Raw genomic sequence first — 14,169 nt, forward strand, 5'->3', positions numbered from 1 at the left:
TGTTTTGTTTTTCCCCCTTAGGTTATTTTGCTAAAGGAAAATTCTGGTCATATCATTCCATTCCTGATGGAGCTCCAGTGGATCCCTATTACTCCCAAGTGTTGTGTTTGGTATTTGAAACTTTTCATAACCTGGCCCTTTCCCACCTTTCCAGTCTTCTTACATTTTATGTCTTGCCACACATTCTTCAATCCAGCCACATTGATCTTTTTGCAGTTCTTTAAATATTTATTTGCATTCCCTGTCCCTTTTGCACTGGCTTCTTCCCATGACTAGAATGGAAGGGTTTTTCTCCTCACCTTTGCCTCCCAGCTTCCCTGGCTTCTTGCAAGACTTAATTCAATTCTCACCTTTTTTTTTTTTTTTAATAGGAGTTCTTTCTAGATTATTTCCCCTCCTCACTGGTGCTCTGGCATGCGCACACACATGCATACACACACACACACACACACACACACACACACACACAAAACAAAAACACCTTCCTCAGCTACTATTTTATGGAGAACTCACACAGTGCGAGCTCTCACAAGTTGGTCAGAAAAATTAATACAAGGACATTCTTGAGGCTTCTCTAAAGAACTTTAGAATTGATTGTATAACATGGTCTTCACTGACACAGGACTGCCCAGTAGGATGTGCTCTCATCACAGAAGGTGCTATGCTCTGAGCAAAACAGAATTGAAATAATTAAAAAAAAATTCATGGTATGCAAAGTTAAAAAATTATCCTAAATGTTCATATGGACTATTTGTGCCCAATTTGTGTCAAAGTTTGGTGAATTCGTCTGAGCATCCACAATAAGACATGTTGTAACTTGGCTCTAACATAGTGATGCCATTTTAGTCCTCTTTGAGAACAAAGGACAAACACCAATTTAAGATTCAAAAGTGAGATAGAAGTAGAGGAAGAAGGGAAAGAAGAGAGAATGGAAGTAGAACAAGCCCTAAGCATTCAAAACTTCTCCATTTGTTGTAATGATCCACATATGGATGACCTAATACTTGCTGATGGCATACTTGTATTTTCTTGGTATTGTTAGACCAAAATTAGCACAAGCAGCAGAGAATTAATCCATGCTTTATTGCAACTCACTTTTGGAGGCTGCAATGAGAGCACACTTATTTGCAATAAAAAAAAAAATCATGCACCAAAACTCCCTCCACTTTAGTTTTGACTTCTTGTCTTTGCAAGTTGAAGAATTTATCATCTGGGCCGAAGCTGATCTTGATGAATCCATTTGAATTGTTTTAGGAAGATTCTGAAGATCATCTGTCAAGATAAGATACCAGACATTGAGGTCCTTTCTTGAACTAAACCATCAAGAGTTCAAACTCTGCTGCAGAGTATATAATTCTGTTGGACTTGTTTGAATGCCAAAGGCATACTTGCCCAAAGGATTATTTTATGGAGAACTTACTATGTGTAAGCACTCATGTGATGATCAGGAAAAAAGATCTACAAGGGCACTCTCAAGGTCTCTCTTAAGAACTTTACAATTGATTTCATGACATAGCAGACCCTGGCACAGTATGACCCACTATGGCATGCCCTCATCAGAGAAGGTGCTGTGCTTTGAGCAAAACAGAATTGAAATAATCCAAAAGAAATACACAGTTTGCAAAGTTAGAGAATCCACATGAAATATTCATATGGACTTTTTGTGCCCAACCTATAGCAGAGCTTGCCAAGCTTAAATTGGTCTGATCAGACACAATCAATCATATTGTAACTTGACTCTGAGTGATATCATTTTGGTCCTTTTGAGAAAAAAGGACAACAATCAATATAAAATATAAATAGCAAAAGGAGTTAGATAGAAATAGAGGAAGAGGGGAAAGGAGAGAGAAAGAAGATGAACAAGCCCTAAACACTAATAATCCTTTAATAACTGTGAGAAAGGAAAAGCCCAATATGTATTCCATTAGTTTACTCTTTCACATTCCACACAGTATCCCATCCTGTTCATGAAATCTTCTTGATTTCATGAAACAAAGCTAAAGATTAAAGAGAATGATTCAGAATTTTAGGACATTACAAGAATATTTCATGTTAATATCATATGTTATAACAATCCATTTCTTCCACACAGTAACTTTGTGTGCTGGTACAAGAGAGGCAGATTTATAATTAGATAATTTTAGTTAAGTCCTGCCTCTAAAAATAACTGACTGGGAAGTCAATGAATAGCCAACACTATTTTGTGTTATATGTGAAATGTTTTGCAGGCTTTATGCCATTTGATTATCACAACAAATTTATGCTGTAAGTACTATTGTTAACCCAGATAACAGCAAGGAGACTAAAAGTTAGTGATTCACCCATCCACCTAACTTGTAACACTCAGAAAAAGATTTCAGACTAAGGTGTTTCAGATGCAAAAACTCATACTCTATTTACCATGCCTGCTACCTCACAACAATTAGTTCAGTTTCCCTCTTTGTATAAAATAAAGGTAATAGCAATGGTTCCTAGATTGCATGATTGTTGTGAAATAAAATCCACCAGAATTTAATAAGTACTTGCCACATTCCAGGCATGATGTTAGGTGCTAACTATAAATCCTCAAAATGAGAGTTCCTGCCCTCAAGGAGATAATTTATGTAAAAAACACTGCAAAATTTCAAGCATTTTATAAGCTAGTTATTATTATAATGATGATCACCAATTTTGAAATTATGAAAATGAATCTCAGCAATGTTCAATTTCATACAGCTAGCAGAGTTGTGACATGAACCCAATTCTGTTCTCTCCAAACATAGTGTTCTTCTGCTAGGTCTCTGTTGGATTTTAGGTCTCGGTTTCTCTCTCTCTCTCTCTGTCTCTCTCTGTCTCTCTCTTTCTTTTCCCATCAGTTTTCTTTCATATTTTGCTGTTACTGTTGTATGTAACCCAGGGCTTATATCATTTTTTGTAAAACTTTCCTCTTTATTAGAGATTGATTAATCAATACTTTGTGCCTGTGGGAGGAACAGATAATAGAATCCTGTTTTCTACTTTCCTGTTTTCCACCTACAAGAGAACATACATAGAATTCTAGAATCTTTTTAGAGAAAGGTCCCAAAAGGAGACAAAGGCAACTCAATCATATCACTTAGGGTCCTTTAGAGATTTCAGGGAATTTAGCTTGGTCTTTTAGTTTTTCAGTCTTTCTGTCTTTATCTGTCTTGGTCTTTCTTGCCCCCTCTCCATTTTTGTTAAAATGAAATCTTTTACTCCCGATGGTAACAATCTTTCGCTCTTCTAGCACAAAAACAGCTTCTACTGTTATTTATTACTTCAATTGTTATTTTTGTTTTCAATTTTGTTAATTTCTCCTTTGATTTTCTGGATCTACAAATTAGTATTTAGTTGGGAACTTTTAATTTTTTTCTAGTTGTTTTTACTTTTAGTTCCATGTTGAATTCATTTATTTTTTCTTTCTCTTTGTTATTGAGGTAAGCTTTTAGCAATATAAAACTTCCCCTAAGTACTGCTTTGGCTGCAACTCATAAAATTTGGTATATTGCCTCATTGTTGTCATGCTCTTTGATGAAATTATTTTCAATTTCTATGATTTGTTCTTTAATGCATTTATTCTTTTGTATAAGATTTATTTACTTTCCAATCAATTTTTAATCTATGTTTCCACAAACTTTTGTTGAATGTATTTTTATTGTATTATGATCTGAAAAGGATTCATTTGATGTTTCTACTTTTCTACATTTGTCAGCCCTAATATATAATCAAATTATGTTTAAGTGTACCACCGAGAAAGAGGCATTTTTTTTATTACCATTAGTTTTCTCCAGAGATTTACCATATATTACCTTTCTAAAATTCCATTCACTTCTTTGACTTCTTTCTTGTTTATTTTTCATTAGATCTATCTAGTTCTGAGAGGGAAAAGTTGAAGTCTCCAACTAGTACAGCTTTACTATCCATTTCCTGCTATAACTAATTTTAGTTTTCCTTTAGTAATTTGGATGTGGTGTCATTTGGTGCATATATGTTTTAAATTGTTATTACTTCATTGTCTATGGTACTTTTTAAGCAAAATGTAATTTTCCTATTTATCTCCTTTAATTAGATCTATTTTTGCTTTGTCTCAGATCATGATTGAAATATACATTTTTTAAGTCTGGAATAGCAATTGAAGCATAATGGATTCAACTCCAACTCTTTTCTTATTTTTACTCTGTGGGTGCCCCTTTCCTGCAAATATGTTTCTTGTAGACAATAAAATGTAGGATTCTGGTTTTTAACCCACTCTGCTATATGCTTCTTTTTAATGGATGAGTTCATCCCATTCACATTCAGTTATAATTACTAACTGTATTTCTTTCCATTCTGTTATCTCCATTTATCATTTTTTCTCTCTACTTTTACCTGTCCCTCTTCAAAAGTCTGTTTTGCTTCTAATCACTATTTCCCATAATTTGCCACCCTTTCAATTTTCCCTTCCCTTTTCTTATCCCCATTTCCTTTTTTTCCCTGTAGGACAAGATAGATTTGTATAATTAATTGATTGTGTATGTTATTCCTTCTTGGAGTCAATTCCAATGCCTAAGATTTAAGCATTTGACACCCTGTCCTTCATTCCTCTCCACTGTAAAAGGTCTTCCTTTCATGCCTTTTTATATGAGATAATTTACTCAACTTTTGCTCTCCTTTTCTCCTTCTACCATTATATCCTTCTTTGTCACCTCTAATTTCTTTCAAGTCATCCCATCATAGTCAATTCAAATCTATTTCTTCTATATATTGTTCTTTGAACTGCCCGAATAATAAATATCATTTTCCCATAATGGAATGTAAATCTTCTGGATCCCTTATGATGTCTCCTTCTGATTCACCATTTTTATATTTTTCTTTAGACTTGTATTTAAAAATCATATTTTCTATTCAACTGTCTTTTCATTAGCAAGGCTTGAAAGAGCTCTATTTCATTGGATATCCATTTATTTCCTGAAAGATTACAGCTTTACCGATAGGTTATTTTTTATGTTAATCCTTATTCCTTTCCCCTATGCAGTAGGGGAAAGTCTTCCAATCATTTAATAAAGAAGCTCCTAGAGTGATAGTTATGAAAATATGTATAGAAGAATTGCACAGGTTTAACATATATTGGATTGCTTGTTTTCTAGGGGAGAGGAGAAGGGGAAGGAAGGAAAAATTTGGAACATAAGGTTCTGCAAGGATGAATGTTGGAAATTATCTATGCATATTTTTTAAAATAAAAATCTTTCATAATAATAATAATAAAGAAGGTGCTAAACCTTGTATATTCTTGAATTGGTCTCCATGATATTTGAATTACTTTTTTCTTGCTGCTTGCAATATTTTCCCCTTGATCTAGAAGTTGTAGAATTTGACTATACTATTCCTGGGAGTTTCCATTTTAGCTATCTTTCATGAGTCAATTGGTAGATTTTTTTTCTCTTTTAATTTGTTCTCTAGCTCCAGGATAACAAGGCATTTCCCTTGATTATTTCTTGAAATATGATTACTAATTTTTTTTAATCATGGCTTTCAGGTAGTTAATAATTCTTAAATTATTTATCCTTGATCCATTTTCCAAGTAAGTTATTTTTCAATAAGATATTTTAAACTTCTTCTTTCCCCTCCCTGCATTGGTTTTTGCTTTATTATTTCTTGATTTCAAGGAATCATTAACTTTTCGTTTGTCCAATTCTAATTTTTAAGATGTGATTTTCTTCAATAAGATTTTGTGCTATCTTTTCCACTCAACTCAAAAAAAAAATCTCAAAAGGAGTTTGGCCCCTGTTTGGCCAATTATGCATTTTTAAGGGGTAGTTTTCTTCAGTGGAATTTTGCTTTTCTTTTAGCTTTTGGACAATTTGTTTTTTAAAGGTACCACTTTCTTCACAAATTTTTGTGTCACTTTTACTAAGCTATTTACTCTCTTTTCATATTTTTCTTGCCTCACCCTTATTTCTTTGTCAAAATTTTCCCCTAGTTATTTTATTTGATTTTTAAAAATCATTTTTGAGTTCTGTCAGAAATTCTTTTTGGATCTGTGATCAAATTATATTTTTCTTTGTCTTTGAATTTTAACTTCATTGTTTTCTTGATCTTTCTTATCATCATAATAACTTTTATTGTTTATTTTTTCAGCCTATTTGTTGGAATATAACTATGTTAAAAATCAGTCTTTGCTTCTGAGGCAAAAGAAGCACTCAAGCTTTAGTTCTTTAATGCTATGGTATGCCAAGATACCTCTGGGGGTCTTTAAGCTTTTGGTTTTTCAAAAGTGACACGATCCAAGAAGAAGTGTAATTATTGTACTCCTAGAATGTTCTCTGGTCTGTGATCAACCAGAAGCACTCTTCTCAGTCCTGAAACTGTGACCAGAGAGCCAGCATCCCTGTGGCCATAAGCTCTAATGAGCTAGTTTTCTTCTTCACCCTGAGATTGTGACCTGGAGTTATGCATGAGCAGTACAACAAGATCTTGGACCCAGTGTCAGCAAAGAGGCTCCTGTAATCTCCTTTGACCAGTTACGTGACTCTTTCTATTAATGAACTAATAGCTCTTAAAACTGCTATCATAACTGATGCAACTGCCTATTCTTGGAGACCTAGATCTGAGCTGACCTCCAAGTCCAATCAGCACCAAGAGCTGTCATGTCTAAGATGAGAGCCTCCCATTGAATACACTTTTAATTATAACTTCTATATGAGAAACTATTTTGACCTTTGATAGCTTCTTGATATCAGAGGTTGACAGACTCTCACAATCCATTAGGATAATGTAACAATTCATTTTCTCATAAGAAAATCTTTTTGTTATAGTTTTAACATAAAAGATACTCAAATTTGCAAAATAAGGAATAAACCTTATCTTAAACTTTGAGACAGAAGTGTAACAAAATTCCCTGCTGACCTCCTAAGATTCCCTGTGCTAGAAAATTATCTCAATCTGATTTTTTTTTTCTCTTTCACTCCAAAATTCAATTTGAAGTGATGTTTAAAAGTTATTTAAAGGAGAATTTGGGAGAGCTTAAGTAAGTTCCTGCTTTTACACTGCCATCTTGCCCCTACTCACTCCCTTATTTCTGATTTGTTGACCTCAAATGTATATAAGGTCTTAAACGTATGAGATTCTGTGTCTGTTTTCCTTGGTAATTGAATTGAACTTGGTTCTTGAGTGATGTTTACATCAACTAACAGCTAAGTTTGATTTGTATTTGATCAAGGTTAAGTGCTGACTGATTTTTAAAAAATGAGAGAAGAAGAGAATTTAGGAGATGAGTGGAGAACAGAAGAGAAAAGAGGAAAGGAGACAAGAGGGGAGGAAAGGGGAAGAAAGGAGAGATGAAAGAGGGAAACAAATATAAGAACTTAATAATTTGCATGCAAGTTATCATTTTGCATTTTTATTTTTCTTTTATAATAAGATTAATCATCAACAAGTATGAATATATCTGTATAGAAAGAACCAAATAATTTTATATATGAAACAGTAAATTTGCTTCAGTGTTTGTTGTAAAACTACATATTAAATTTACTACAATGACAAAATTATCTCATTTATATTAAGTGGGCTTCTTTTTATTTTCTTTTGTGCATTTTACATGTTTTATTGATTTTCTTTGCTTTATTTTTATGCATCCATCTCCTTACCTATTATTAATAATTCTCTTATCTCATCCTAAAAAGCTCTCCCTGTTAACAGTCAAAGAAACAAACAAACGGCAGATTGTTTATGTCTGAAAATGTTTATCTCATTTTGTATTTTTATTCCATTACCTATTTACCAAGAGTAGTTTAGTGGGAAGGAGAAGGCATTTTTAAAAATGCCTATCATATGCTAGATACTATGCTAAGAGTTTTACAAATATTTTTATTTGATCATCACAGAAACCCTTTGAGATAGGTGTTATTATTATATTCATTTTATAGTCAAAGAAATTGAGATAAGAGACATGCTTTATCACAATACATCTGGAGAGAAAATTTCACATGGCACTGATCAGAATTGTCAAGTTTTTAAAAATTAATTTCATGGGTTAGTATTTTTTCAATTAATTTATCAGCATTGAAGCTGCTGCTTTGTGTTCAATATGTGTTCTGCAAGAAAAATAATAGAAGTCCTGGGCTTGGATTTTCCACTACTAGTTGAAAGAATTTGGATGAATTATTTAGTGTGCTTGGATCTCACTTTTGTCACATGAGGGTGCTAGACTACATTAGCTTTTGAATGACAACTAGTTCTGAAAATTTGTAATTCTTTTTACTTTGTGCAGAATAGCTTATTTCTCTGGGATTGTTTTTAGTTGAAAATATACTTGTTTGTGCTTGTTTAAAATCAACATACAAAAAAAAAAAAAACCTGACAACATTCAAAGAAGCAATGTAATCCAATGAAAAATGTTGTCTTTGGATTCAGAACATGTCTTCAAATTCCTACTTGATCACATATGATCTGTGACCTTGTTCAGTTTCCTTAACCTCTTGGGGTCCAGGTTTCTTTTTTTTTTTAAATGAGGAGATAAGAAGAGATGATTTGTAATGTCATTTCTACATCTATGATTGAGTGCAAACATGAAGATGGATTACTTCTCTACATACAGTCCATTTCAACACATAGATTTTAAGTGGCCTGCCCTGTAGCTTTGTTCTGCTGTTTTTCTTCTTTTGGTCTTTTTAGTTATATCTTTTGTCTTTTATTTCACCCTAATTAATGTATCTCTACTTCTTCCCTACTCAGCCAGCCAGATATCTATTATAACAGATTTTCTCTGAATATTTAATTAGTAAAAATAGTTTTTGTGTTTTTGTTTCCTTTTTTCATTTTTCTTTTTTTATTATAGCTTATTATTTACATAACATATGCATGGGTAATTTTTCCAACATTGATCCTTGTAAAACTTTCTATTCCAAATTTTTCTTCCCTTTCCCCCCACTCCCTCTCCTAGATGGCAGGTTTAACATGTTAAACATGTTAAAATATATATTAAATCCAATATATGTATACTTATTTATACAAATATCCTTCTGCACAAGAAAAATTGGATCTAGAAAGAAAAAAATCTGAGAAGGAAAACAAAATACAAGCAAACGTTAACAGAAAGCATGAAAATGCTATGTTGTAGTACACATTCATTTTCCACAGGCCTCTCTCTGGGTGTATATGGCTTTCTTCATCACTGAATAAGTAGATCCGGTTTAAATCAATTCATTGTTAAAGAGAGCCACGTCCATCAGAATAGATTTTTGTATAATCTTATTATTGCTGTGTATAATGATCCCCTGGTTCTGTTCATTTCATTTAGAATCAATTCATGTAAGTCTCTCCAGCCTCTCTGAATTCATCCTATTAATCATTTCTTATAGAACAATAGAATTCCATAACATTCATATACCATAATTTATTCAGCCATTCTCTAATTGATGGGTATCCAGTCAGTTTCCAGTTTCTAGCCACTACAAAATGGGCTGGCACAAACATTTTTGCACATGTGGGTCTCTTTCCCTCCTTTAAGATCTCTTTGGGATATAAGCCCAGTAGAAACATTTCTGTGTCAAAGGGTATGCACAATTTGATAACTTTTTTAGCATAGTTCCAAATTGCTTTTCAGAATTGTTGGATCCATTCACAATTCCATCAGCAACATATCAGTGTTCCAGTTTTCCCAAAACCCTCCAACATTCATCATTATATTTTCCTTTTTAGGCAATCTGACAATCTGACTGTGTGTAGTATTATCTCAGAATTGTCTTAATTTGCATTTTTCTAATCAATAGTGATTTGGAGCACCTTTTTATGTGACTAGAAATAGTTTCAATTTCTTCATCTGAAAATTGTTTATTCATATCTTTAACCATCTATCAACTGGAGAATGGCTTGAATTCTCATAAATTTGAGTCAATTCTCTAAATATTTTAGAAATGAGGCCTTTGTCAGAACCTTTGAATGTAAAAAATGTTTTCCCAGTTTATTGCTTCCCTTCTAATCTCATCTGCATTAGTTTTGTTTGTACAAAAACTTTAAACTTAATATAATCAAGATTATCTATTTTGTGATCAATAATGGTCTTTAGTTCTGCTTTGGTCACAAATCCCTTCCTCCTCCACAGATCTGAGAGGTAAATTATCCTATGTTCTTCTAGTTTTTGTCTTTTTTTAAAGAAAAAAAAGATCTAATTTTTTTTCCTAGTAAAATATAAGAGTATCTGCTCTCAAGTATCTGCTATGTGTCAGTCACTGTGTCACTCTAATAGATGCTAGGTAGGGACATAAAGAAAAGAATGAAAAATAGTCCCTGACCTCAGGGAGCTTTGATTTTATATTTTTATACACTTTCATTGACATATTATTTTGGTACTTCGAGGACAGGTTGTAGTTCTTTGAGCAAAAAGAAATTGTGGGTTCAGAGCAAAAGCTCTAGTAGATCTACCAAATAGATAAAGTTTTAATTATGCGCTCCATGATAAATTTAGTGTCTGTTAGCTCACATCTAGCCTTTCTAAATTTGGATGGACATCTTTTTCAGAAAAAAAAATGATTAGCAGGCAATTTTCCAGAGTTAGAATAGACCCTAATATTGGGAGGATCTCCCAGATTTAGGGAATAATGTGAACAAAACATATAAAGACATGTAAGAGTAAAATAGCTGCATGGAATGATTTTTTTTTTCTGCTGAAGAATATAGTATGTAAGGGACAGTGATGTAAAAAAAACATGGATAGAAGGTTAAGTTGCAGTTATATTGTGAACATATGTTCCTTGTTTATATTTTATCCCATAAACATTAGGAAGTCACAAAGAATGATATGGTTATACATATTCATAAGGAAGATTAATTGGCAGTACTCTTAAAGATGTTTGGAGAGGAATGGATAACAAGATATTAAGAAGATTCTCACAATAGTCTAGGAAAAGCTGAATGAGAGAACCTAGATATAGGTAGTCAGGAGAATAGAAATATGGGGCCCGATATGAGACATACTGTCAACAAGACTTAGTAATATTAAGGAAAGTAAGGGAGTGAAGAGAAGATATGAGAATTGCTGCTGGCTGCCACATAATTATTCTTATCTGTTCTCATTACTTGTGGCCAGGTCACCAGTAGCAAAATATAAAATTCCAGACTGAAGAAATGTTATACATGAATTACCAATGTACCAAATGAAATGTCTGTCTTAAAACATGCTAAACAAGATAGTCTTAGGAGTTAGTCTAACACTGTGACAATGGAAACAGGATAGGTGGATTGACCTTATGACAATGAACTGATTATTCATATCAATATATCATAGATGGTTATATATTACAGACTATTTCTGAAATGATTTGGGGAAGTATTTTTCTCCTTTCTACCAAATTATTCATTAAACTATTTCTAATTCTCAATTTCACTTTAGTTTTAAAGTGTATTTTTATATATACTAAAAATGTACTTCTCAAGTTATTTTTAAGTTGCAAAGACATAGACCTTAAACAAAAGAGATGCATAATCAATGCTTGTTTAATTCAATTTTGTTGTTGTGAAAATACAAAATAATCCTCCCCTCTCACTATTGTCTTGGCTTTGTAGTGGACCTTTGGGTCATGATTATGGCCCATCCCAATTCCATGTAGTCATCCATTCAGGAATAGTTGGGATTAGAGAGTTTCTGGCCTCATTTGTTTTACAAATTGCCAGAAGTAGAATTACATTTTCTATTTATAACACATTTATCACATGCCTTCTGCCTTTAGAGACAACCTACTGACAACTTAAACAAAGGTATTGATCATTTAAAGATATAATTGATAGAACTGTGTTGAAGCTGGAAGTTTTATGCTAGAGAATGTCTCAATAACTCTTTGCAGTTCAATAACACAATGAATATCAACCCTGGCACTAATATCATTACCTAGTAGACCATTCAAATTCTTGAATGCTTATACAAATATTTCTGCACATTATAGTTTAACTAAGTTCTTCCTATAAACAAAGGATATTAAATCAGAAAGAACCTTAATCATTTATATATAGCCCTGCTGCCATATTTTACAGATTGGGCAACTGAAATTTAGAGAGATGAAATAATTTGTCATTAAAAGGCACAAGATAATCGGTGACAGTTCCTTCATTCAAATCTAGCATTTGTCCAAAAGACTTGCACTTCAGGTCTTTTTAAGGTTTGCTTAGGGTATAATTACAAGATAGACCTGTACCGAAGCAACAAGATGATAGGAAACTACTTCAGTAGAAAAACAGCAAGTGAAAATTTTAGAGAGAAATGGGAGTTATAGTAGTTAAAAGAAATAACTGTGACATGCAGTCAATTGCTGGAAAATAGGGTTGTGAGAGATAATAAGCTAAAATTCAATGAGAAGAATAAGAACTATAAAGCTCATTTCTCTCCTACTGGTGGCATGAGAATTTGTCAGACATGATATCTCCTTTGGCTGTGTGTTTGTATTGGGGTTGAAGGGGAGAAGATGTCCTTATAATTCATTTTGTCATTCTGTCTTAGTTAAGTGTTTCTTTATTTGATTTATAGTTTTCAGTTTATTTGGTAGAGAATGTGTTTGATGAGAATGTGAAATAATGCTTACATTACTAGGATTAACTCTCTTCCCCCAAAAAACAAAACAAAACAAACAAAAGAAAAAACAAACAACAACAATGTGAACCTAACATAGAAAGAGATTTCTGATTTATGTGAGATATATGTTTTAATAATAATCCTTTTCAGTGACTGTAACTTTTTACTCTGTCTTGCATGCATAGATACACCAGTAATAATTTAGATAATTATTGAACTTGTTTAAGTCATTGTTCACCATAGAGAGAATTATGGCATCAAGATTTATGTTGTCGGATAAATGGTCTCAATATGAGTTGGTCCTATTTGAAAGTTATAGATTACAAAGAAAATACTTTAGAAATTCTCAAGAAATATATTGCTATGTAATGTATATGTTTACATATGTAGTAAATAAAAATATGGCCAAATTAAAAAAAAAAAAAGAAATATATTGCGATCCAGTAGTCACGGTCTTATATACATGCACTTACTCAATCAAATCAAAAGACTGAAAGATATAGTAATACCAATTTATAAGGACTTAGTCATGCACAGGTGTGACTGAGACCCTGAACTATCTTCTTGTCATTAAGATTGAACTCAACAAAAGTAAGAAACCATGTGTTGTGATTTTAGGGGAATTGGAAAGGTTGCTTCATTCATCCACCAGTATCCCAGAAATATTCTTTTATTCATTGGCTAATGTAGAAAATCCTACCATTAGTTTAAAGTTTTGATTCTTGCTAAACTGAAAATGTATGTACAAGGGGTAAAAAATGTACCTACGTACTACTATTTTCTTTTACTATGTCTGTGGTCTTAGTCAAATTACTTAGTCATTTAACCTACCTAGTCCTCAGGTTCCTAGTTCTTAACATGAAAAAAATGGACTAGTTGTTTTCTGAGGTACCTTTCAACTTCATGAATGAACTTGGGATAATTTTGGAGAAAATGTTTTGAAAGGAGGAGTTGCTTTTTAAAAAAAATATTTGTAATGGGCTGAGGCTTGAGTTGATGCACTGAGGTCCCAAGCACATGAGGCTAAATAGTAATTGGACCATAATCTATTAATATATAAGCTTGGAGAAAGAATGGCTCCCTCCCACTCTTTGTGCAAGTCCTGATGTGTTGTATAGGAAATGACGATTTTGGTGGGTGGAGGCAGGGGAGTGGAAAAGGAAGGGGAAGGAGAGACTTTTGGCATTGCTATTGCGACAGTTTGTTCAGCTCAGATCTCTCTCTGTTAGCTGGCTTCCTGTCGCAACTGCCCATATTGCTATCACAATCTTTCTTACCTATATTTGCTATCGCAATTCTTATTCATCTCTTCACTTCAATAAATATTGAAGATTTTTCCCTTAACCTGAATTCCTGACTCCGGCTGATTTTAAATACGCTGTCATTACAAATATTCATTTAGTATTTTATTTTTTTCCCAATTACAAATAAAAACAAATGTTAAATTTTTTTAAAATTTTGAGTTTCAATATCTCCCTCTCTCAATTTTTACCTCCCTTATTGAGAAAGCAAGCATTTTAATATAGATTATACATGTTAGACAAAACATATTTTCATATTATTCTTCTTGTAAAAGAAAAGCAAGAAAAAGCTAGGACATGAAAAAAGCATACTCCAGTCTCTATTCA

Source organism: Antechinus flavipes, chromosome 1 (assembly GCF_016432865.1).
Source record: "Antechinus flavipes isolate AdamAnt ecotype Samford, QLD, Australia chromosome 1, AdamAnt_v2, whole genome shotgun sequence".
NCBI lineage: Eukaryota > Metazoa > Chordata > Mammalia > Dasyuromorphia > Dasyuridae > Antechinus > Antechinus flavipes.